Raw genomic sequence first — 18745 nt, 5'->3', positions numbered from 1 at the left:
GTTCTTCGCTTTTGTAGAAACAGTGCACGACACAGCTTCCTGTTCTGCTGCGACTGGCTCCTCATCCATTGCACCTCAAACAACTGCCATTTTCGAATAGATGGTTCAAATGGCTCTGAGCACTATGGGACTTAACATCTATGGTCATCAGTCCCCTAGAACTTAGAACTACTTAAACCTAACTAACCTAAGGACAGCACACAACACCCAGCCATCACGAGGCAGAGAAAATCCCTGACCCCGCCGGGAATCGAACCCGGGAACCCGGGCGTGGGAAGCGAGAACGCTACCGCACGACCACGAGATGCGGGCTTTTCGAATAGAGATTAACTACACAGGCAGCTGCCCGCTCTCTGGTGCGGCGGCATTACGTGTTGATAATGAATTGGTAGTGCCACCCGCAGCCTGCGGAACATGAGTGAAAAATCAAGAGGGCACCGTGATTTCAAACACTGAGTCACAATCGTCACTGCAGCGACAGCAAGGCAAAACTTTAAAAATTGCCGTGACCAGGATTCGAACCTGGGTTATTGCGGCCACAACGCAATGTCCTAACCACTAGACGATCACGGCCACGGAGGCACCGCCGACGGCAGTTCTCGCGACTGCAAGTGGCGATGAACAGCAAAGCTCGGCCCACACACCACTGTGTCTCCCCACAGCTGTGCCAGACGCGGTCTCCATTATATGTATACTGGCAAACGAACGTGTCTGCGCTGTAAGGACACTAAGCAGTGTGGTTAGCTGCATTCAACCCCCGTGGCAATGTCTTGCAGTCCTCCAACTCTGTTGGCCACAGGTATGTGCCTCAATAAGAGGTGGACAGACGTCGCATCGCTCTCGCCGTCACTTGTGACCGCGAATCGTACTTAACGTAATTTTCTGCAAGCGTCAGCGGAGCGTCAGTCGAGCTAAGTCGGGCCAAGTCGCATAAGAGGAGCAACAAAATGCGCATTTCCGGTACCGGGAATCGAACCCGGGCCTCCTGGGTGAGAGCCAGGTATCCTAGCCACTAGACCACACCGGATAACGACGCAAGCGCTCCTCCAGCGAACGCAGCAAACAGTACACACGCTACTTGACGACAACGGCCAAAATTTAGCGTTTCCACTTTGTAGAACGGCATGCTCGGGACGCATTTCGTGGAGACGAACGCCAGCAATCGTGACACCAGACTGCGCCTGTGAATCCTGTCGTTGCACCACGCACTGTGCTGCTACGACAATTTAAGAAAGAGACGCTCACGGCTTGCTGCGCTGTTCCCTTCGCGGGTAATCAGTGCTCCTGCTTTCGAGACAGAAAACGTTGGCAGCGGTGGGATTCGAACCCACGCCTCCGAAGAGACTGGTGCCTGAAACCAGCGCCTTAGACCGCTCGGCCACGCTACCTACGTGGCACGGCGGTCACAGGAGCTGCGTTCTACCCCACGAGAAAACATCGCAATGGCACAAAAAACGAGAAAAAGCTGGCAGCGGTGGGATTCGAACCCACGCCTCCGAAGAGACTGGTGCCTTAAACCAGCGCCTTAGACCGCTCGGCCACGCTACCTGTGCCCGTGTTCTTCGCTTTTGTAGAAACAGTGCACGACACAGCTTCCTGTTCTGCTGCGACTGGCTGCTCATCCATTGCACCTCAAACAACTGCCATTTTCGAATAGAGATTAACTACACAGGCAGCTGCCCGCTCTCTGGTGCGGCGGCATTACGTGTTGATAATGAATTGGTAGTGCCACCCGCAGCCTGCGGAACATGAGTGAAAAATCAAGAGGGCACCGTGATTTCAAACACTGAGTCACAATCGTCACTGCAGCGACAGCAAGGCAAAACTTTAAAAATTGCCGTGACCAGGATTCGAACCTGGGTTATTGCGGCCACAACGCAATGTCCTAACCACTAGACGATCACGGCCACGGAGGCACCGCCGACGGCAGTTCTCGCGACTGCAAGTGGCGATGAACAGCAAAGCTCGGCCCACACACCACTGTGTCTCCCCACAGCTGTGCCAGACGCGGTCTCCATTATATGTATACTGGCAAACGAACGTGTCTGCGCTGTTAGGACACTAAGCAGTGTGGTTAGCTGCATTCAACCCCCGTGGCAATGTCTTGCAGTCCTCCAACTCTGTTGACCACAGGTATGTGCCTCGATAAGAGGTGGACAGATGTCGCATCGCTCTCGCCGTCACTTGTGACCGCGAATCGTACTTAACGTAATTTTCTGCAAGCGTCAGCGGAGCGTCAGTCGAGCTAAAAGCTAAGTCGGGCCAAGTCGCATAAGAGGAGCAACAAAACGCGCATTTCCGGTACCGGGAATCGAACCCGGGCCTCCTGGGTGAGAGCCAGGTATCCTAGCCACTAGACCACACCGGATAACGACGCAAGCGCTCCTCCAGCGAACGCAGCAAACAGTACACAGGCTACTTGACGACAACGGCCAAAATTTAGCGTTTCCACTTTGTAGAACGGCATGCTCGGGACGCATTTCGTGGAGACGAACGCCAGCAATCGTGACACCAGACTGCGCCTGTGAATCCTGTCGTTGCACCACGCACTGTGCTGCTACGACAATTTAAGAAAGAGACGCTCACGGCTTGCTGCGCTGTTCCCTTCGCGGGTAATCAGTGCTCCTGCTTTCGAGACAGAAAACGTTGGCAGCTGTGGGATTCGAACCCACGCCTCCGAAGAGACTGGTGCCTGAAACCAGCGCCTTAGACCGCTCGGCCACGCTACCTGTGCCCGTGTTCTTCGCTTTTGTAGAAACAGTGCACGACACAGCTTCCTGTTCTGCTGCGACTGGCTCCTCATCCATTGCACCTCAAACAACTGCCATTTTCGAATAGATGGTTCAAATGGCTCTGAGCACTATGGGACTTAACATCTATGGTCATCAGTCCCCTAGAACTTAGAACTACTTAAACCTAACTAACCTAAGGACAGCACACAACACCCAGCCATCACGAGGCAGAGAAAATCCCTGACCCCGCCGGGAATCGAACCCGGGAACCCGGGCGTGGGAAGCGAGAACGCTACCGCACGACCACGAGATGCGGGCTTTTCGAATAGAGATTAACTACACAGGCAGCTGCCCGCTCTCTGGTGCGGCGGCATTACGTGTTGATAATGAATTGGTAGTGCCACCCGCAGCCTGCGGAACATGAGTGAAAAATCAAGAGGGCACCGTGATTTCAAACACTGAGTCACAATCGTCACTGCAGCGACAGCAAGGCAAAACTTTAAAAATTGCCGTGACCAGGATTCGAACCTGGGTTATTGCGGCCACAACGCAATGTCCTAACCACTAGACGATCACGGCCACGGAGGCACCGCCGACGGCAGTTCTCGCGACTGCAAGTGGCGATGAACAGCAAAGCTCGGCCCACACACCACTGTGTCTCCCCACAGCTGTGCCAGACGCGGTCTCCATTATATGTATACTGGCAAACGAACGTGTCTGCGCTGTAAGGACACTAAGCAGTGTGGTTAGCTGCATTCAACCCCCGTGGCAATGTCTTGCAGTCCTCCAACTCTGTTGGCCACAGGTATGTGCCTCAATAAGAGGTGGACAGACGTCGCATCGCTCTCGCCGTCACTTGTGACCGCGAATCGTACTTAACGTAATTTTCTGCAAGCGTCAGCGGAGCGTCAGTCGAGCTAAGTCGGGCCAAGTCGCATAAGAGGAGCAACAAAATGCGCATTTCCGGTACCGGGAATCGAACCCGGGCCTCCTGGGTGAGAGCCAGGTATCCTAGCCACTAGACCACACCGGATAACGACGCAAGCGCTCCTCCAGCGAACGCAGCAAACAGTACACACGCTACTTGACGACAACGGCCAAAATTTAGCGTTTCCACTTTGTAGAACGGCATGCTCGGGACGCATTTCGTGGAGACGAACGCCAGCAATCGTGACACCAGACTGCGCCTGTGAATCCTGTCGTTGCACCACGCACTGTGCTGCTACGACAATTTAAGAAAGAGACGCTCACGGCTTGCTGCGCTGTTCCCTTCGCGGGTAATCAGTGCTCCTGCTTTCGAGACAGAAAACGTTGGCAGCGGTGGGATTCGAACCCACGCCTCCGAAGAGACTGGTGCCTGAAACCAGCGCCTTAGACCGCTCGGCCACGCTACCTACGTGGCACGGCGGTCACAGGAGCTGCGTTCTACCCCACGAGAAAACATCGCAATGGCACAAAAAACGAGAAAAAGCTGGCAGCGGTGGGATTCGAACCCACGCCTCCGAAGAGACTGGTGCCTTAAACCAGCGCCTTAGACCGCTCGGCCACGCTACCTGTGCCCGTGTTCTTCGCTTTTGTAGAAACAGTGCACGACACAGCTTCCTGTTCTGCTGCGACTGGCTGCTCATCCATTGCACCTCAAACAACTGCCATTTTCGAATAGAGATTAACTACACAGGCAGCTGCCCGCTCTCTGGTGCGGCGGCATTACGTGTTGATAATGAATTGGTAGTGCCACCCGCAGCCTGCGGAACATGAGTGAAAAATCAAGAGGGCACCGTGATTTCAAACACTGAGTCACAATCGTCACTGCAGCGACAGCAAGGCAAAACTTTAAAAATTGCCGTGACCAGGATTCGAACCTGGGTTATTGCGGCCACAACGCAATGTCCTAACCACTAGACGATCACGGCCACGGAGGCACCGCCGACGGCAGTTCTCGCGACTGCAAGTGGCGATGAACAGCAAAGCTCGGCCCACACACCACTGTGTCTCCCCACAGCTGTGCCAGACGCGGTCTCCATTATATGTATACTGGCAAACGAACGTGTCTGCGCTGTTAGGACACTAAGCAGTGTGGTTAGCTGCATTCAACCCCCGTGGCAATGTCTTGCAGTCCTCCAACTCTGTTGACCACAGGTATGTGCCTCGATAAGAGGTGGACAGATGTCGCATCGCTCTCGCCGTCACTTGTGACCGCGAATCGTACTTAACGTAATTTTCTGCAAGCGTCAGCGGAGCGTCAGTCGAGCTAAAAGCTAAGTCGGGCCAAGTCGCATAAGAGGAGCAACAAAACGCGCATTTCCGGTACCGGGAATCGAACCCGGGCCTCCTGGGTGAGAGCCAGGTATCCTAGCCACTAGACCACACCGGATAACGACGCAAGCGCTCCTCCAGCGAACGCAGCAAACAGTACACAGGCTACTTGACGACAACGGCCAAAATTTAGCGTTTCCACTTTGTAGAACGGCATGCTCGGGACGCATTTCGTGGAGACGAACGCCAGCAATCGTGACACCAGACTGCGCCTGTGAATCCTGTCGTTGCACCACGCACTGTGCTGCTACGACAATTTAAGAAAGAGACGCTCACGGCTTGCTGCGCTGTTCCCTTCGCGGGTAATCAGTGCTCCTGCTTTCGAGACAGAAAACGTTGGCAGCTGTGGGATTCGAACCCACGCCTCCGAAGAGACTGGTGCCTGAAACCAGCGCCTTAGACCGCTCGGCCACGCTACCTGTGCCCGTGTTCTTCGCTTTTGTAGAAACAGTGCACGACACAGCTTCCTGTTCTGCTGCGACTGGCTCCTCATCCATTGCACCTCAAACAACTGCCATTTTCGAATAGATGGTTCAAATGGCTCTGAGCACTATGGGACTTAACATCTATGGTCATCAGTCCCCTAGAACTTAGAACTACTTAAACCTAACTAACCTAAGGACAGCACACAACACCCAGCCATCACGAGGCAGAGAAAATCCCTGACCCCGCCGGGAATCGAACCCGGGAACCCGGGCGTGGGAAGCGAGAACGCTACCGCACGACCACGAGATGCGGGCTTTTCGAATAGAGATTAACTACACAGGCAGCTGCCCGCTCTCTGGTGCGGCGGCATTACGTGTTGATAATGAATTGGTAGTGCCACCCGCAGCCTGCGGAACATGAGTGAAAAATCAAGAGGGCACCGTGATTTCAAACACTGAGTCACAATCGTCACTGCAGCGACAGCAAGGCAAAACTTTAAAAATTGCCGTGACCAGGATTCGAACCTGGGTTATTGCGGCCACAACGCAATGTCCTAACCACTAGACGATCACGGCCACGGAGGCACCGCCGACGGCAGTTCTCGCGACTGCAAGTGGCGATGAACAGCAAAGCTCGGCCCACACACCACTGTGTCTCCCCACAGCTGTGCCAGACGCGGTCTCCATTATATGTATACTGGCAAACGAACGTGTCTGCGCTGTAAGGACACTAAGCAGTGTGGTTAGCTGCATTCAACCCCCGTGGCAATGTCTTGCAGTCCTCCAACTCTGTTGGCCACAGGTATGTGCCTCAATAAGAGGTGGACAGACGTCGCATCGCTCTCGCCGTCACTTGTGACCGCGAATCGTACTTAACGTAATTTTCTGCAAGCGTCAGCGGAGCGTCAGTCGAGCTAAGTCGGGCCAAGTCGCATAAGAGGAGCAACAAAATGCGCATTTCCGGTACCGGGAATCGAACCCGGGCCTCCTGGGTGAGAGCCAGGTATCCTAGCCACTAGACCACACCGGATAACGACGCAAGCGCTCCTCCAGCGAACGCAGCAAACAGTACACACGCTACTTGACGACAACGGCCAAAATTTAGCGTTTCCACTTTGTAGAACGGCATGCTCGGGACGCATTTCGTGGAGACGAACGCCAGCAATCGTGACACCAGACTGCGCCTGTGAATCCTGTCGTTGCACCACGCACTGTGCTGCTACGACAATTTAAGAAAGAGACGCTCACGGCTTGCTGCGCTGTTCCCTTCGCGGGTAATCAGTGCTCCTGCTTTCGAGACAGAAAACGTTGGCAGCGGTGGGATTCGAACCCACGCCTCCGAAGAGACTGGTGCCTGAAACCAGCGCCTTAGACCGCTCGGCCACGCTACCTACGTGGCACGGCGGTCACAGGAGCTGCGTTCTACCCCACGAGAAAACATCGCAATGGCACAAAAAACGAGAAAAAGCTGGCAGCGGTGGGATTCGAACCCACGCCTCCGAAGAGACTGGTGCCTTAAACCAGCGCCTTAGACCGCTCGGCCACGCTACCTGTGCCCGTGTTCTTCGCTTTTGTAGAAACAGTGCACGACACAGCTTCCTGTTCTGCTGCGACTGGCTGCTCATCCATTGCACCTCAAACAACTGCCATTTTCGAATAGAGATTAACTACACAGGCAGCTGCCCGCTCTCTGGTGCGGCGGCATTACGTGTTGATAATGAATTGGTAGTGCCACCCGCAGCCTGCGGAACATGAGTGAAAAATCAAGAGGGCACCGTGATTTCAAACACTGAGTCACAATCGTCACTGCAGCGACAGCAAGGCAAAACTTTAAAAATTGCCGTGACCAGGATTCGAACCTGGGTTATTGCGGCCACAACGCAATGTCCTAACCACTAGACGATCACGGCCACGGAGGCACCGCCGACGGCAGTTCTCGCGACTGCAAGTGGCGATGAACAGCAAAGCTCGGCCCACACACCACTGTGTCTCCCCACAGCTGTGCCAGACGCGGTCTCCATTATATGTATACTGGCAAACGAACGTGTCTGCGCTGTTAGGACACTAAGCAGTGTGGTTAGCTGCATTCAACCCCCGTGGCAATGTCTTGCAGTCCTCCAACTCTGTTGACCACAGGTATGTGCCTCGATAAGAGGTGGACAGATGTCGCATCGCTCTCGCCGTCACTTGTGACCGCGAATCGTACTTAACGTAATTTTCTGCAAGCGTCAGCGGAGCGTCAGTCGAGCTAAAAGCTAAGTCGGGCCAAGTCGCATAAGAGGAGCAACAAAACGCGCATTTCCGGTACCGGGAATCGAACCCGGGCCTCCTGGGTGAGAGCCAGGTATCCTAGCCACTAGACCACACCGGATAACGACGCAAGCGCTCCTCCAGCGAACGCAGCAAACAGTACACAGGCTACTTGACGACAACGGCCAAAATTTAGCGTTTCCACTTTGTAGAACGGCATGCTCGGGACGCATTTCGTGGAGACGAACGCCAGCAATCGTGACACCAGACTGCGCCTGTGAATCCTGTCGTTGCACCACGCACTGTGCTGCTACGACAATTTAAGAAAGAGACGCTCACGGCTTGCTGCGCTGTTCCCTTCGCGGGTAATCAGTGCTCCTGCTTTCGAGACAGAAAACGTTGGCAGCTGTGGGATTCGAACCCACGCCTCCGAAGAGACTGGTGCCTGAAACCAGCGCCTTAGACCGCTCGGCCACGCTACCTGTGCCCGTGTTCTTCGCTTTTGTAGAAACAGTGCACGACACAGCTTCCTGTTCTGCTGCGACTGGCTCCTCATCCATTGCACCTCAAACAACTGCCATTTTCGAATAGATGGTTCAAATGGCTCTGAGCACTATGGGACTTAACATCTATGGTCATCAGTCCCCTAGAACTTAGAACTACTTAAACCTAACTAACCTAAGGACAGCACACAACACCCAGCCATCACGAGGCAGAGAAAATCCCTGACCCCGCCGGGAATCGAACCCGGGAACCCGGGCGTGGGAAGCGAGAACGCTACCGCACGACCACGAGATGCGGGCTTTTCGAATAGAGATTAACTACACAGGCAGCTGCCCGCTCTCTGGTGCGGCGGCATTACGTGTTGATAATGAATTGGTAGTGCCACCCGCAGCCTGCGGAACATGAGTGAAAAATCAAGAGGGCACCGTGATTTCAAACACTGAGTCACAATCGTCACTGCAGCGACAGCAAGGCAAAACTTTAAAAATTGCCGTGACCAGGATTCGAACCTGGGTTATTGCGGCCACAACGCAATGTCCTAACCACTAGACGATCACGGCCACGGAGGCACCGCCGACGGCAGTTCTCGCGACTGCAAGTGGCGATGAACAGCAAAGCTCGGCCCACACACCACTGTGTCTCCCCACAGCTGTGCCAGACGCGGTCTCCATTATATGTATACTGGCAAACGAACGTGTCTGCGCTGTAAGGACACTAAGCAGTGTGGTTAGCTGCATTCAACCCCCGTGGCAATGTCTTGCAGTCCTCCAACTCTGTTGGCCACAGGTATGTGCCTCAATAAGAGGTGGACAGACGTCGCATCGCTCTCGCCGTCACTTGTGACCGCGAATCGTACTTAACGTAATTTTCTGCAAGCGTCAGCGGAGCGTCAGTCGAGCTAAGTCGGGCCAAGTCGCATAAGAGGAGCAACAAAATGCGCATTTCCGGTACCGGGAATCGAACCCGGGCCTCCTGGGTGAGAGCCAGGTATCCTAGCCACTAGACCACACCGGATAACGACGCAAGCGCTCCTCCAGCGAACGCAGCAAACAGTACACACGCTACTTGACGACAACGGCCAAAATTTAGCGTTTCCACTTTGTAGAACGGCATGCTCGGGACGCATTTCGTGGAGACGAACGCCAGCAATCGTGACACCAGACTGCGCCTGTGAATCCTGTCGTTGCACCACGCACTGTGCTGCTACGACAATTTAAGAAAGAGACGCTCACGGCTTGCTGCGCTGTTCCCTTCGCGGGTAATCAGTGCTCCTGCTTTCGAGACAGAAAACGTTGGCAGCGGTGGGATTCGAACCCACGCCTCCGAAGAGACTGGTGCCTGAAACCAGCGCCTTAGACCGCTCGGCCACGCTACCTACGTGGCACGGCGGTCACAGGAGCTGCGTTCTACCCCACGAGAAAACATCGCAATGGCACAAAAAACGAGAAAAAGCTGGCAGCGGTGGGATTCGAACCCACGCCTCCGAAGAGACTGGTGCCTTAAACCAGCGCCTTAGACCGCTCGGCCACGCTACCTGTGCCCGTGTTCTTCGCTTTTGTAGAAACAGTGCACGACACAGCTTCCTGTTCTGCTGCGACTGGCTGCTCATCCATTGCACCTCAAACAACTGCCATTTTCGAATAGAGATTAACTACACAGGCAGCTGCCCGCTCTCTGGTGCGGCGGCATTACGTGTTGATAATGAATTGGTAGTGCCACCCGCAGCCTGCGGAACATGAGTGAAAAATCAAGAGGGCACCGTGATTTCAAACACTGAGTCACAATCGTCACTGCAGCGACAGCAAGGCAAAACTTTAAAAATTGCCGTGACCAGGATTCGAACCTGGGTTATTGCGGCCACAACGCAATGTCCTAACCACTAGACGATCACGGCCACGGAGGCACCGCCGACGGCAGTTCTCGCGACTGCAAGTGGCGATGAACAGCAAAGCTCGGCCCACACACCACTGTGTCTCCCCACAGCTGTGCCAGACGCGGTCTCCATTATATGTATACTGGCAAACGAACGTGTCTGCGCTGTTAGGACACTAAGCAGTGTGGTTAGCTGCATTCAACCCCCGTGGCAATGTCTTGCAGTCCTCCAACTCTGTTGACCACAGGTATGTGCCTCGATAAGAGGTGGACAGATGTCGCATCGCTCTCGCCGTCACTTGTGACCGCGAATCGTACTTAACGTAATTTTCTGCAAGCGTCAGCGGAGCGTCAGTCGAGCTAAAAGCTAAGTCGGGCCAAGTCGCATAAGAGGAGCAACAAAACGCGCATTTCCGGTACCGGGAATCGAACCCGGGCCTCCTGGGTGAGAGCCAGGTATCCTAGCCACTAGACCACACCGGATAACGACGCAAGCGCTCCTCCAGCGAACGCAGCAAACAGTACACAGGCTACTTGACGACAACGGCCAAAATTTAGCGTTTCCACTTTGTAGAACGGCATGCTCGGGACGCATTTCGTGGAGACGAACGCCAGCAATCGTGACACCAGACTGCGCCTGTGAATCCTGTCGTTGCACCACGCACTGTGCTGCTACGACAATTTAAGAAAGAGACGCTCACGGCTTGCTGCGCTGTTCCCTTCGCGGGTAATCAGTGCTCCTGCTTTCGAGACAGAAAACGTTGGCAGCTGTGGGATTCGAACCCACGCCTCCGAAGAGACTGGTGCCTGAAACCAGCGCCTTAGACCGCTCGGCCACGCTACCTGTGCCCGTGTTCTTCGCTTTTGTAGAAACAGTGCACGACACAGCTTCCTGTTCTGCTGCGACTGGCTCCTCATCCATTGCACCTCAAACAACTGCCATTTTCGAATAGATGGTTCAAATGGCTCTGAGCACTATGGGACTTAACATCTATGGTCATCAGTCCCCTAGAACTTAGAACTACTTAAACCTAACTAACCTAAGGACAGCACACAACACCCAGCCATCACGAGGCAGAGAAAATCCCTGACCCCGCCGGGAATCGAACCCGGGAACCCGGGCGTGGGAAGCGAGAACGCTACCGCACGACCACGAGATGCGGGCTTTTCGAATAGAGATTAACTACACAGGCAGCTGCCCGCTCTCTGGTGCGGCGGCATTACGTGTTGATAATGAATTGGTAGTGCCACCCGCAGCCTGCGGAACATGAGTGAAAAATCAAGAGGGCACCGTGATTTCAAACACTGAGTCACAATCGTCACTGCAGCGACAGCAAGGCAAAACTTTAAAAATTGCCGTGACCAGGATTCGAACCTGGGTTATTGCGGCCACAACGCAATGTCCTAACCACTAGACGATCACGGCCACGGAGGCACCGCCGACGGCAGTTCTCGCGACTGCAAGTGGCGATGAACAGCAAAGCTCGGCCCACACACCACTGTGTCTCCCCACAGCTGTGCCAGACGCGGTCTCCATTATATGTATACTGGCAAACGAACGTGTCTGCGCTGTAAGGACACTAAGCAGTGTGGTTAGCTGCATTCAACCCCCGTGGCAATGTCTTGCAGTCCTCCAACTCTGTTGGCCACAGGTATGTGCCTCAATAAGAGGTGGACAGACGTCGCATCGCTCTCGCCGTCACTTGTGACCGCGAATCGTACTTAACGTAATTTTCTGCAAGCGTCAGCGGAGCGTCAGTCGAGCTAAGTCGGGCCAAGTCGCATAAGAGGAGCAACAAAATGCGCATTTCCGGTACCGGGAATCGAACCCGGGCCTCCTGGGTGAGAGCCAGGTATCCTAGCCACTAGACCACACCGGATAACGACGCAAGCGCTCCTCCAGCGAACGCAGCAAACAGTACACACGCTACTTGACGACAACGGCCAAAATTTAGCGTTTCCACTTTGTAGAACGGCATGCTCGGGACGCATTTCGTGGAGACGAACGCCAGCAATCGTGACACCAGACTGCGCCTGTGAATCCTGTCGTTGCACCACGCACTGTGCTGCTACGACAATTTAAGAAAGAGACGCTCACGGCTTGCTGCGCTGTTCCCTTCGCGGGTAATCAGTGCTCCTGCTTTCGAGACAGAAAACGTTGGCAGCTGTGGGATTCGAACCCACGCCTCCGAAGAGACTGGTGCCTGAAATCAGCGCCTTAGACCGCTCGGCCACGCTACCTACGTGGCACGGCGGTCACAGGAGCTGCGTTCTACCCCACGAGAAAACATCGCAATGGCACAAAAAACGAGAAAAAGCTGGCAGCTGTGGGATTCGAACCCACGCCTCCGAAGAGACTGGTGCCTTAAACCAGCGCCTTAGACCGCTCGGCCACGCTACCTGTGCCCGTGTTCTTCGCTTTTGTAGAAACAGTGCACGACACAGCTTCCTGTTCTGCTGCGACTGGCTGCTCATCCATTGCACCTCAAACAACTGCCATTTTCGAATAGAGATTAACTACACAGGCAGCTGCCCGCTCTCTGGTGCGGCGGCATTACGTGTTGATAATGAATTGGTAGTGCCACCCGCAGCCTGCGGAACATGAGTGAAAAATCAAGAGGGCACCGTGATTTCAAACACTGAGTCACAATCGACACTGCAGCGACAGCAAGGCAAAACTTTAAAAATTGCCGTGACCAGGATTCGAACCTGGGTTATTGCGGCCACAACGCAATGTCCTAACCACTAGACGATCACGGCCACGGAGGCACCGCCGACGGCAGTTCTCGCGACTGCAAGTGGCGATGAACAGCAAAGCTCGGCCCACACACCACTGTGTCTCCCCACAGCTGTGCCAGACGCGGTCTCCATTATATGTATACTGGCAAACGAACGTGTCTGCGCTGTTAGGACACTAAGCAGTGTGGTTAGCTGCATTCAACCCCCGTGGCAATGTCTTGCAGTCCTCCAACTCTGTTGACCACAGGTATGTGCCTCGATAAGAGGTGGACAGATGTCGCATCGCTCTCGCCGTCACTTGTGACCGCGAATCGTACTTAACGTAATTTTCTGCAAGCGTCAGCGGAGCGTCAGTCGAGCTAAAAGCTAAGTCGGGCCAAGTCGCATAAGAGGAGCAACAAAACGCGCATTTCCGGTACCGGGAATCGAACCCGGGCCTCCTGGGTGAGAGCCAGGTATCCTAGCCACTAGACCACACCGGATAACGACGCAAGCGCTCCTCCAGCGAACGCAGCAAACAGTACACAGGCTACTTGACGACAACGGCCAAAATTTAGCGTTTCCACTTTGTAGAACGGCATGCTCGGGACGCATTTCGTGGAGACGAACGCCAGCAATCGTGACACCAGACTGCGCCTGTGAATCCTGTCGTTGCACCACGCACTGTGCTGCTACGACAATTTAAGAAAGAGACGCTCACGGCTTGCTGCGCTGTTCCCTTCGCGGGTAATCAGTGCTCCTGCTTTCGAGACAGAAAACGTTGGCAGCTTTTTTTTTTTTTTTTTTTTTTTTTTTTTTTTTTTTTTTTTTTTTTTGTTGGGCCTCCCATCTCCCCTTATAGCCCGTCCTTTCGCTCTCCAAATAACGCCTTCGTCGGCGAGCTTCTCAACTGTAGTTTGTGCGGGTGCCAGACGTAAATGAAACGAAAACTATCGTTGGACCAAGATGGTTGCAAAGTAAGCCTCCTTCCTCTGAGGCAGTCCTTACGAGAAGGGAAAACAGAAATGTATGCATCTTCACGCAAATCCATGGAAACATTAGGAGGCAGCGTGAAGCGGGAAAAACAAAAGGAAAAAAATAGATGTATATGTATATATATATACAAACTTCTCGTAGGAGTCAAAGTAAAGTACAGTCAGCACACAGTGCAAAACGCCATCCAGCAATGGAGAAATAAGTAAACACGATTGTACACCGCGGAGAAAGGTGGAGCGGTGATCACTCCGAATAAAACGAGAAAAGAAAAAGAAGAAGTATGCAATTCTAAAGGAAAAGCACACCAGGAATCCTGACCAAAAGAAAAGGAATGTAATACAACGAAAAGTCCACAAAGAAAAGGGAACACTTTCATGCAACGCCTCTTCCGGCATCACGTTCCCAAACCAATACATGGCAGAGGTGGAAACAATAAGAAAATAAAGAAAGATAACACAAAAAGTCCTCGTATAATGCCATATATGAGGCAATTCCCAAGGGAGAAATGTCTACCGTTTACGTTACATATTTCGTTTCTGGTTCTGAAGATACATTCATCGCAAGACGAATTCGCTTACTTTCACGACATAGTGTTAAGCAGGAAAGTGTAAATCGAATTAAGTCAACATCGGTAAATGAGCAAAAGCATGCGCCAAGGCGACATGCAAAAAATTTGCAAAAGTCATAGTATAGTCTTTTCGAACACGGTACTTACCATGTTCAGCCCATAAGTAAGTGAGAAAATCAAGACGATCCGTCAGTTTGAGGAAAAATAGAGAATAAATCGTATGGCCGATTAACCAGATGGTGGCGTTGCGCTTGGTGGTCGGAAACGCCTTACACTCGGGTACGATTGCAGCTGCCGCTGTAACCTGCGCTGTAGACACCCTGTTGACGAGACGCACCATATCCCGAGCAGTGTCCCACACAGCACGGAACCGACGGCATACGAAGCGATGTTCAATAGTATCCTCGTCATGACACTCTTCGCAGGCGGGGGACGGACTCAGATGAATAGAGTGCAGCTTAGCATTTGTAGGAATCGTACCATTGACGACTTTATACCACGTCGCTCTAACGTGTGTAGGAAGGACGGGTGTGGCGATGTTGCGCCAAACTGTTCGCCAGTCAGTGTGCGGCATGCGGTACTCCCACTTATTCCTGGCCGGTGATCCCCGCAGAGCACGGATTATGTCGCCGACACGGCCTCCGCTGGAGCCACCATACGCAAGATAACTGTTGTCAAAATAAAAACGCCGCACGTAATTCAGCGCAAAGGGTATGTGGCTGACAGAGACCGGGGCAACTACAGAAGGTGGGCGATAGTGATTGAACAACATGACCGTGGCACTGCTGGTACCTTTCTCTAATACGGCCGTAGTCCGTTTGAGGAGGAGCGCCGCGCATTTGGCGGAAAAATCCACCAGACCGAGTCCCCCATCGGCTGGATTTAAGGTGCAGGTGGCTAAGGAGACTTTGAAAATGTCCCCTTTCCAAAGGAGCCAGTAGACGGCCTGTTTAATTGCGCGGTCTAGGAGCTTAGGTACTGGGAGAACTTGTGCTAAATACCACGCTCTAGCTAAGATGGTAGTATTGATAAGCTGCACCTTATCATAAAGCGCCAAATGCCGGGCCGCATGAATTTTAACAACCGCCCTAATTTTGTGTAAGGTGGGACGCCAATTCAGAGCCTCCATGCGCTGAGGATTATCAGATAAAATAACCCCCAGGACTTTGTGCTGCTGCACAACACTGAACCAATGTCGTCGCACATGGCTCATCCGGGGAGTGAGGGGGAGCAAAACCGTCTTGTGAACATTCACAATGGCCCCCGTCGCCTTCTCAAATTGCCGGAGAACAGAGTACAGGGTATCTACATCTGCCGGCCGACCCAAGAACACTCCAAGATCGTCGGCATAAGCCCGGCAAATAAGACGCTCTTCCCCAAGTTGGATCCCCGGACACTCGCTGCAGATAGACCGCAGTAGCGGATCGAGCGCCAAAGCGTAAAGTGTCATTGACAATGGGCAACCCTGTCTGACCGAGCGAGTCAGACGTATAGGTGGACTGAGGGACCCATTGACGATGACACTCGACGTAGCATTACGCAAAAAACCTTGAACCGTGTGGGTAAACTTACGGCCAAACCCCATGGCAACCATCACACGCCGTAAATAGGCATGGCCAACCCTGTCAAAAGCATTCTGGAAATCGACCAACATAATCGCCGCCGACCGAACTCTGTTGCCGCGTACAAAGCCGATACAGTCCCTATAGGCCAGAACGGCATCAAAAATATTCCTGTCACGCACAGCACACGTCTGATGTTCACAGAGAACGCGCGGCATGACTTGCCGCAGTCTGTGCGCGACGCACCTCGCCATGATCTTATAATCCGCGTTCAACAGAGTGATCGGCCGAACAGTGTGTATAGTCGGTGTCGCTTTAGATTTCGGAAGGAGCGTTATGCACCCCGCTGCAAATTCAGGTGGTAGAGGAGCGCCATTAAGGACTTCATTGGCGATAGCAGTTAAAGTATCGCGTAAAAGGTGAAAAAACTGCAAATAAAATTCAGCGGGAATGCCGTCCATTCCGGGAGATTTCCCCCTAGGACTGCGCTTGACAGCTTCGTGCAAGTCGTCGGACGTAAAAGCCTCATTAAGATGGGCACGGTCTGTGCGGCTTAAAACATTAGGAACCCCCTGTAAAATACGACGCAGCGCAGCGGGATCGACATCAACATCTTGAAAGAGAGACTCAAAATGTGCGTGGATTTCATTCTCAATCGTCACCCTGTCGGAGGTCTTTATTCCATCCCGAGTGACCCACGCATTTAAGGCCAATCGTTCGCGCATCTTCCGCTCTCTGTTGAGATGATATATAGAGAGCGGTTCCCCGTCCACGGCACCCACAGGCTGGCTCCGTGTAACCGGCCCTCTACCCTTCCGCCGCAGATCGGTCAGAAGTTCGGCCTGAAATTGTTTGAAAATGGGAAGAAGATGCGGCTGGGCCGTAACTTGTTGGGCTAGGTCCTTCAAACAGCTCTGATAAAAGTGTGACGTCGAGCGACGCCAGTGCGCTGCGTCGCGGCTAAAATTAATTAAAAAGGACCGGACTGCAGGTTTGGCAGCGCCAACCCACCACTCGAGGACGCTACCATCACCGGGTTTAGTCTGCAAAAGTTTGTGCCACATATCAGCAAAGGACTGCGTAAAATGGGAGTCGGTGAGCAGACTGCAGTTAAACTTCCATAGATTTTTGCGATAGTAAGGCCGAGAAAGTGGAAGAGAAAGTTCACAAATATAACTGCAGTGATCTGAAAAAATAACTGGCCTGATCTCAGATCGAGTCACCGGGGCAGCTAGCGACGATGACACATAAATTCGATCGAGTCGGCTGTGTCCCGTGGGATAAAAGTAGGTAAACTGGGTTTCAACCGGGTGGAGCATTCGCCACGTGTCCTTGAGATTAAAACTTGTGAGGAGCGTGTGGAGTTCCTGACACTTGTTGGGGCGTGGCTCCTGGTCGCGATCATCGGTGACCGCATTAAAGTCACCGCCTAAGATTAAATGAGCGGAATTCCGGTGCAAAACCTCACACAGCTCCTGACCATAAAAGAGCCGCCGCGCCGCGTAGTCACTGCCGGAAGGAGCGTAAACATTAACAAACACGACGCCTTCAATAGTGCACGCAATAGCGCGGCCAGTAGGTAGACACTCAATATTCGTGACAGTAAGGCCGGGGCAGACTAAAATAGCAGTGCCGGTGACATCGTCGGACACCACATTATCCACAATAACGTAGTCACTCAGATCGGTTAGAAGCATCAGAGCCTCACGTGTCACTTCTTGTAAAAAGGCGACATGGCAACGGGTTTCATATAAAAGAGTTTTTAAGGCAAAAACCTTATGCGGACTACGCATTTTGTTAACATTTACGGTAAGAATATGCCATCGACGCGTGTCAGGAACCATACACAACGCAAGGAACAACAAATGCAGTGCTCACAAGAAGCGAAGCAGTAGCGCTGCGAAGATAACGCGTGTTGTGGTCAAGAACGACGAAAATGGCATACCGACAGGTGGCAGATAGTATACACGGAATACACACGAAATAAGGGTCCACTATAAACGTCACAACGGCGCCACCAACGCAAAGCAGCATGTGAGCATGAACGGCGAAAATGATCCACCGCAGGCCATCAGACACCAGCCACAGGGAACACACCAACAAGTAAGCACAGTCAAATAGAGGCGCCCCGGCACAGCTAGGACGACGCGGTCGACCGACAGGAGCGGCGGAAAAACAAACCGCCGGCGCCGTACACAAATGAAAGGTACAGGTCGCAAAGTGGCACAACGAAAGGACATGTGCGCCGACAAACGACGCATGCAGTAAAAGCCATCCCCCAACAGGTGTAGACAGGAGACGTAGGTAAAATAGTAAAAGAAACTTACAGAATAAAATTGCATGTGCGCCGCCAATTCCATTAAGACAGCGCACGGTATTGACAGCAACGGGGAAAACACACAAGCAACGCGTGCCGGACCCCATACACAGTTAAATTAGACAACAAGACGAAAGACATGTGCACAGCTGGGAAAGCACTCGTGCTGCCATAAAAATACCAGACACAGTTAAAATACACAGCAAATAAAAGGACACAACCATTGGTGCAGTTGCGCTGCCTGAACTACACTTGCGTGTGACAGCATCGATTAAAACGTGCAACAGACCGGTTTCACACATCACAGACGAGGAAACGTCACAAAAAACAATTTGAGACTTACACAACGAGGGATGCAGTCACGCTGCCAAGCGATGAGCAAAGGCACTTTACGTACCGCTGCCAGTCCCTTCATCCACCTCCACGTCCGCCGCCCAGTCACACTGTGCACTAGAAAACACGGGGGGCGGAACCACCTCCGTTTC

The 18745-nt window shown here is 53.0% G+C and overlaps 34 non-coding genes across 34 annotated transcripts; all 34 read right to left on the bottom strand.

Annotated features, from left to right (window-relative positions):
• Positions 1 to 501: 501 nt before the first annotated feature.
• Positions 502 to 573, bottom strand: Trnah-gug (transfer RNA histidin (anticodon GUG)). The gene has a single exon. It is a non-coding gene; the product is annotated as a tRNA-His (tRNA).
• Positions 574 to 955: 382 nt separating this feature from the next.
• Trnae-cuc (transfer RNA glutamic acid (anticodon CUC)) lies at positions 956 to 1027 on the bottom strand. Its single transcript has one exon. It is a non-coding gene; the product is annotated as a tRNA-Glu (tRNA).
• Positions 1028 to 1306: 279 nt separating this feature from the next.
• Positions 1307 to 1388, bottom strand: Trnal-cag (transfer RNA leucine (anticodon CAG)). Its single transcript has one exon. It is a non-coding gene; the product is annotated as a tRNA-Leu (tRNA).
• A 78-nt stretch (positions 1389 to 1466) lies between these two features.
• Positions 1467 to 1548, bottom strand: Trnal-aag (transfer RNA leucine (anticodon AAG)). Its single transcript has one exon. It is a non-coding gene; the product is annotated as a tRNA-Leu (tRNA).
• A 287-nt stretch (positions 1549 to 1835) lies between these two features.
• Trnah-gug (transfer RNA histidin (anticodon GUG)) lies at positions 1836 to 1907 on the bottom strand. The gene has a single exon. It is a non-coding gene; the product is annotated as a tRNA-His (tRNA).
• A 389-nt stretch (positions 1908 to 2296) lies between these two features.
• Positions 2297 to 2368, bottom strand: Trnae-cuc (transfer RNA glutamic acid (anticodon CUC)). The gene has a single exon. It is a non-coding gene; the product is annotated as a tRNA-Glu (tRNA).
• A 279-nt stretch (positions 2369 to 2647) lies between these two features.
• On the bottom strand, positions 2648 to 2729 carry Trnal-cag (transfer RNA leucine (anticodon CAG)). The gene has a single exon. It is a non-coding gene; the product is annotated as a tRNA-Leu (tRNA).
• A 510-nt stretch (positions 2730 to 3239) lies between these two features.
• Trnah-gug (transfer RNA histidin (anticodon GUG)) lies at positions 3240 to 3311 on the bottom strand. The gene has a single exon. It is a non-coding gene; the product is annotated as a tRNA-His (tRNA).
• A 382-nt stretch (positions 3312 to 3693) lies between these two features.
• Positions 3694 to 3765, bottom strand: Trnae-cuc (transfer RNA glutamic acid (anticodon CUC)). Its single transcript has one exon. It is a non-coding gene; the product is annotated as a tRNA-Glu (tRNA).
• A 279-nt stretch (positions 3766 to 4044) lies between these two features.
• Trnal-cag (transfer RNA leucine (anticodon CAG)) lies at positions 4045 to 4126 on the bottom strand. Its single transcript has one exon. It is a non-coding gene; the product is annotated as a tRNA-Leu (tRNA).
• A 78-nt stretch (positions 4127 to 4204) lies between these two features.
• On the bottom strand, positions 4205 to 4286 carry Trnal-aag (transfer RNA leucine (anticodon AAG)). Its single transcript has one exon. It is a non-coding gene; the product is annotated as a tRNA-Leu (tRNA).
• A 287-nt stretch (positions 4287 to 4573) lies between these two features.
• On the bottom strand, positions 4574 to 4645 carry Trnah-gug (transfer RNA histidin (anticodon GUG)). The gene has a single exon. It is a non-coding gene; the product is annotated as a tRNA-His (tRNA).
• Positions 4646 to 5034: 389 nt separating this feature from the next.
• Trnae-cuc (transfer RNA glutamic acid (anticodon CUC)) lies at positions 5035 to 5106 on the bottom strand. The gene has a single exon. It is a non-coding gene; the product is annotated as a tRNA-Glu (tRNA).
• A 279-nt stretch (positions 5107 to 5385) lies between these two features.
• Positions 5386 to 5467, bottom strand: Trnal-cag (transfer RNA leucine (anticodon CAG)). The gene has a single exon. It is a non-coding gene; the product is annotated as a tRNA-Leu (tRNA).
• Positions 5468 to 5977: 510 nt separating this feature from the next.
• Trnah-gug (transfer RNA histidin (anticodon GUG)) lies at positions 5978 to 6049 on the bottom strand. The gene has a single exon. It is a non-coding gene; the product is annotated as a tRNA-His (tRNA).
• Positions 6050 to 6431: 382 nt separating this feature from the next.
• On the bottom strand, positions 6432 to 6503 carry Trnae-cuc (transfer RNA glutamic acid (anticodon CUC)). Its single transcript has one exon. It is a non-coding gene; the product is annotated as a tRNA-Glu (tRNA).
• A 279-nt stretch (positions 6504 to 6782) lies between these two features.
• Positions 6783 to 6864, bottom strand: Trnal-cag (transfer RNA leucine (anticodon CAG)). Its single transcript has one exon. It is a non-coding gene; the product is annotated as a tRNA-Leu (tRNA).
• Positions 6865 to 6942: 78 nt separating this feature from the next.
• Trnal-aag (transfer RNA leucine (anticodon AAG)) lies at positions 6943 to 7024 on the bottom strand. The gene has a single exon. It is a non-coding gene; the product is annotated as a tRNA-Leu (tRNA).
• A 287-nt stretch (positions 7025 to 7311) lies between these two features.
• Positions 7312 to 7383, bottom strand: Trnah-gug (transfer RNA histidin (anticodon GUG)). Its single transcript has one exon. It is a non-coding gene; the product is annotated as a tRNA-His (tRNA).
• Positions 7384 to 7772: 389 nt separating this feature from the next.
• On the bottom strand, positions 7773 to 7844 carry Trnae-cuc (transfer RNA glutamic acid (anticodon CUC)). The gene has a single exon. It is a non-coding gene; the product is annotated as a tRNA-Glu (tRNA).
• Positions 7845 to 8123: 279 nt separating this feature from the next.
• On the bottom strand, positions 8124 to 8205 carry Trnal-cag (transfer RNA leucine (anticodon CAG)). The gene has a single exon. It is a non-coding gene; the product is annotated as a tRNA-Leu (tRNA).
• Positions 8206 to 8715: 510 nt separating this feature from the next.
• On the bottom strand, positions 8716 to 8787 carry Trnah-gug (transfer RNA histidin (anticodon GUG)). Its single transcript has one exon. It is a non-coding gene; the product is annotated as a tRNA-His (tRNA).
• A 382-nt stretch (positions 8788 to 9169) lies between these two features.
• Trnae-cuc (transfer RNA glutamic acid (anticodon CUC)) lies at positions 9170 to 9241 on the bottom strand. The gene has a single exon. It is a non-coding gene; the product is annotated as a tRNA-Glu (tRNA).
• A 279-nt stretch (positions 9242 to 9520) lies between these two features.
• Positions 9521 to 9602, bottom strand: Trnal-cag (transfer RNA leucine (anticodon CAG)). The gene has a single exon. It is a non-coding gene; the product is annotated as a tRNA-Leu (tRNA).
• A 78-nt stretch (positions 9603 to 9680) lies between these two features.
• On the bottom strand, positions 9681 to 9762 carry Trnal-aag (transfer RNA leucine (anticodon AAG)). Its single transcript has one exon. It is a non-coding gene; the product is annotated as a tRNA-Leu (tRNA).
• Positions 9763 to 10049: 287 nt separating this feature from the next.
• On the bottom strand, positions 10050 to 10121 carry Trnah-gug (transfer RNA histidin (anticodon GUG)). Its single transcript has one exon. It is a non-coding gene; the product is annotated as a tRNA-His (tRNA).
• A 389-nt stretch (positions 10122 to 10510) lies between these two features.
• Positions 10511 to 10582, bottom strand: Trnae-cuc (transfer RNA glutamic acid (anticodon CUC)). Its single transcript has one exon. It is a non-coding gene; the product is annotated as a tRNA-Glu (tRNA).
• A 279-nt stretch (positions 10583 to 10861) lies between these two features.
• Positions 10862 to 10943, bottom strand: Trnal-cag (transfer RNA leucine (anticodon CAG)). The gene has a single exon. It is a non-coding gene; the product is annotated as a tRNA-Leu (tRNA).
• Positions 10944 to 11453: 510 nt separating this feature from the next.
• Positions 11454 to 11525, bottom strand: Trnah-gug (transfer RNA histidin (anticodon GUG)). The gene has a single exon. It is a non-coding gene; the product is annotated as a tRNA-His (tRNA).
• Positions 11526 to 11907: 382 nt separating this feature from the next.
• Trnae-cuc (transfer RNA glutamic acid (anticodon CUC)) lies at positions 11908 to 11979 on the bottom strand. The gene has a single exon. It is a non-coding gene; the product is annotated as a tRNA-Glu (tRNA).
• Positions 11980 to 12258: 279 nt separating this feature from the next.
• On the bottom strand, positions 12259 to 12340 carry Trnal-cag (transfer RNA leucine (anticodon CAG)). Its single transcript has one exon. It is a non-coding gene; the product is annotated as a tRNA-Leu (tRNA).
• A 78-nt stretch (positions 12341 to 12418) lies between these two features.
• On the bottom strand, positions 12419 to 12500 carry Trnal-aag (transfer RNA leucine (anticodon AAG)). The gene has a single exon. It is a non-coding gene; the product is annotated as a tRNA-Leu (tRNA).
• A 287-nt stretch (positions 12501 to 12787) lies between these two features.
• On the bottom strand, positions 12788 to 12859 carry Trnah-gug (transfer RNA histidin (anticodon GUG)). Its single transcript has one exon. It is a non-coding gene; the product is annotated as a tRNA-His (tRNA).
• A 389-nt stretch (positions 12860 to 13248) lies between these two features.
• On the bottom strand, positions 13249 to 13320 carry Trnae-cuc (transfer RNA glutamic acid (anticodon CUC)). The gene has a single exon. It is a non-coding gene; the product is annotated as a tRNA-Glu (tRNA).
• Between the last annotated feature and the right edge of the window lie 5425 nt (positions 13321 to 18745).

This window comes from Schistocerca nitens, chromosome 1, assembly GCF_023898315.1.
Source record: "Schistocerca nitens isolate TAMUIC-IGC-003100 chromosome 1, iqSchNite1.1, whole genome shotgun sequence".
Classification (NCBI taxonomy): Eukaryota; Metazoa; Arthropoda; class Insecta; order Orthoptera; family Acrididae; genus Schistocerca; species Schistocerca nitens.
The sequence above is the reverse complement of the archived record's forward strand: the minus strand, read 5'-3'. Positions and strand labels throughout refer to the sequence as shown.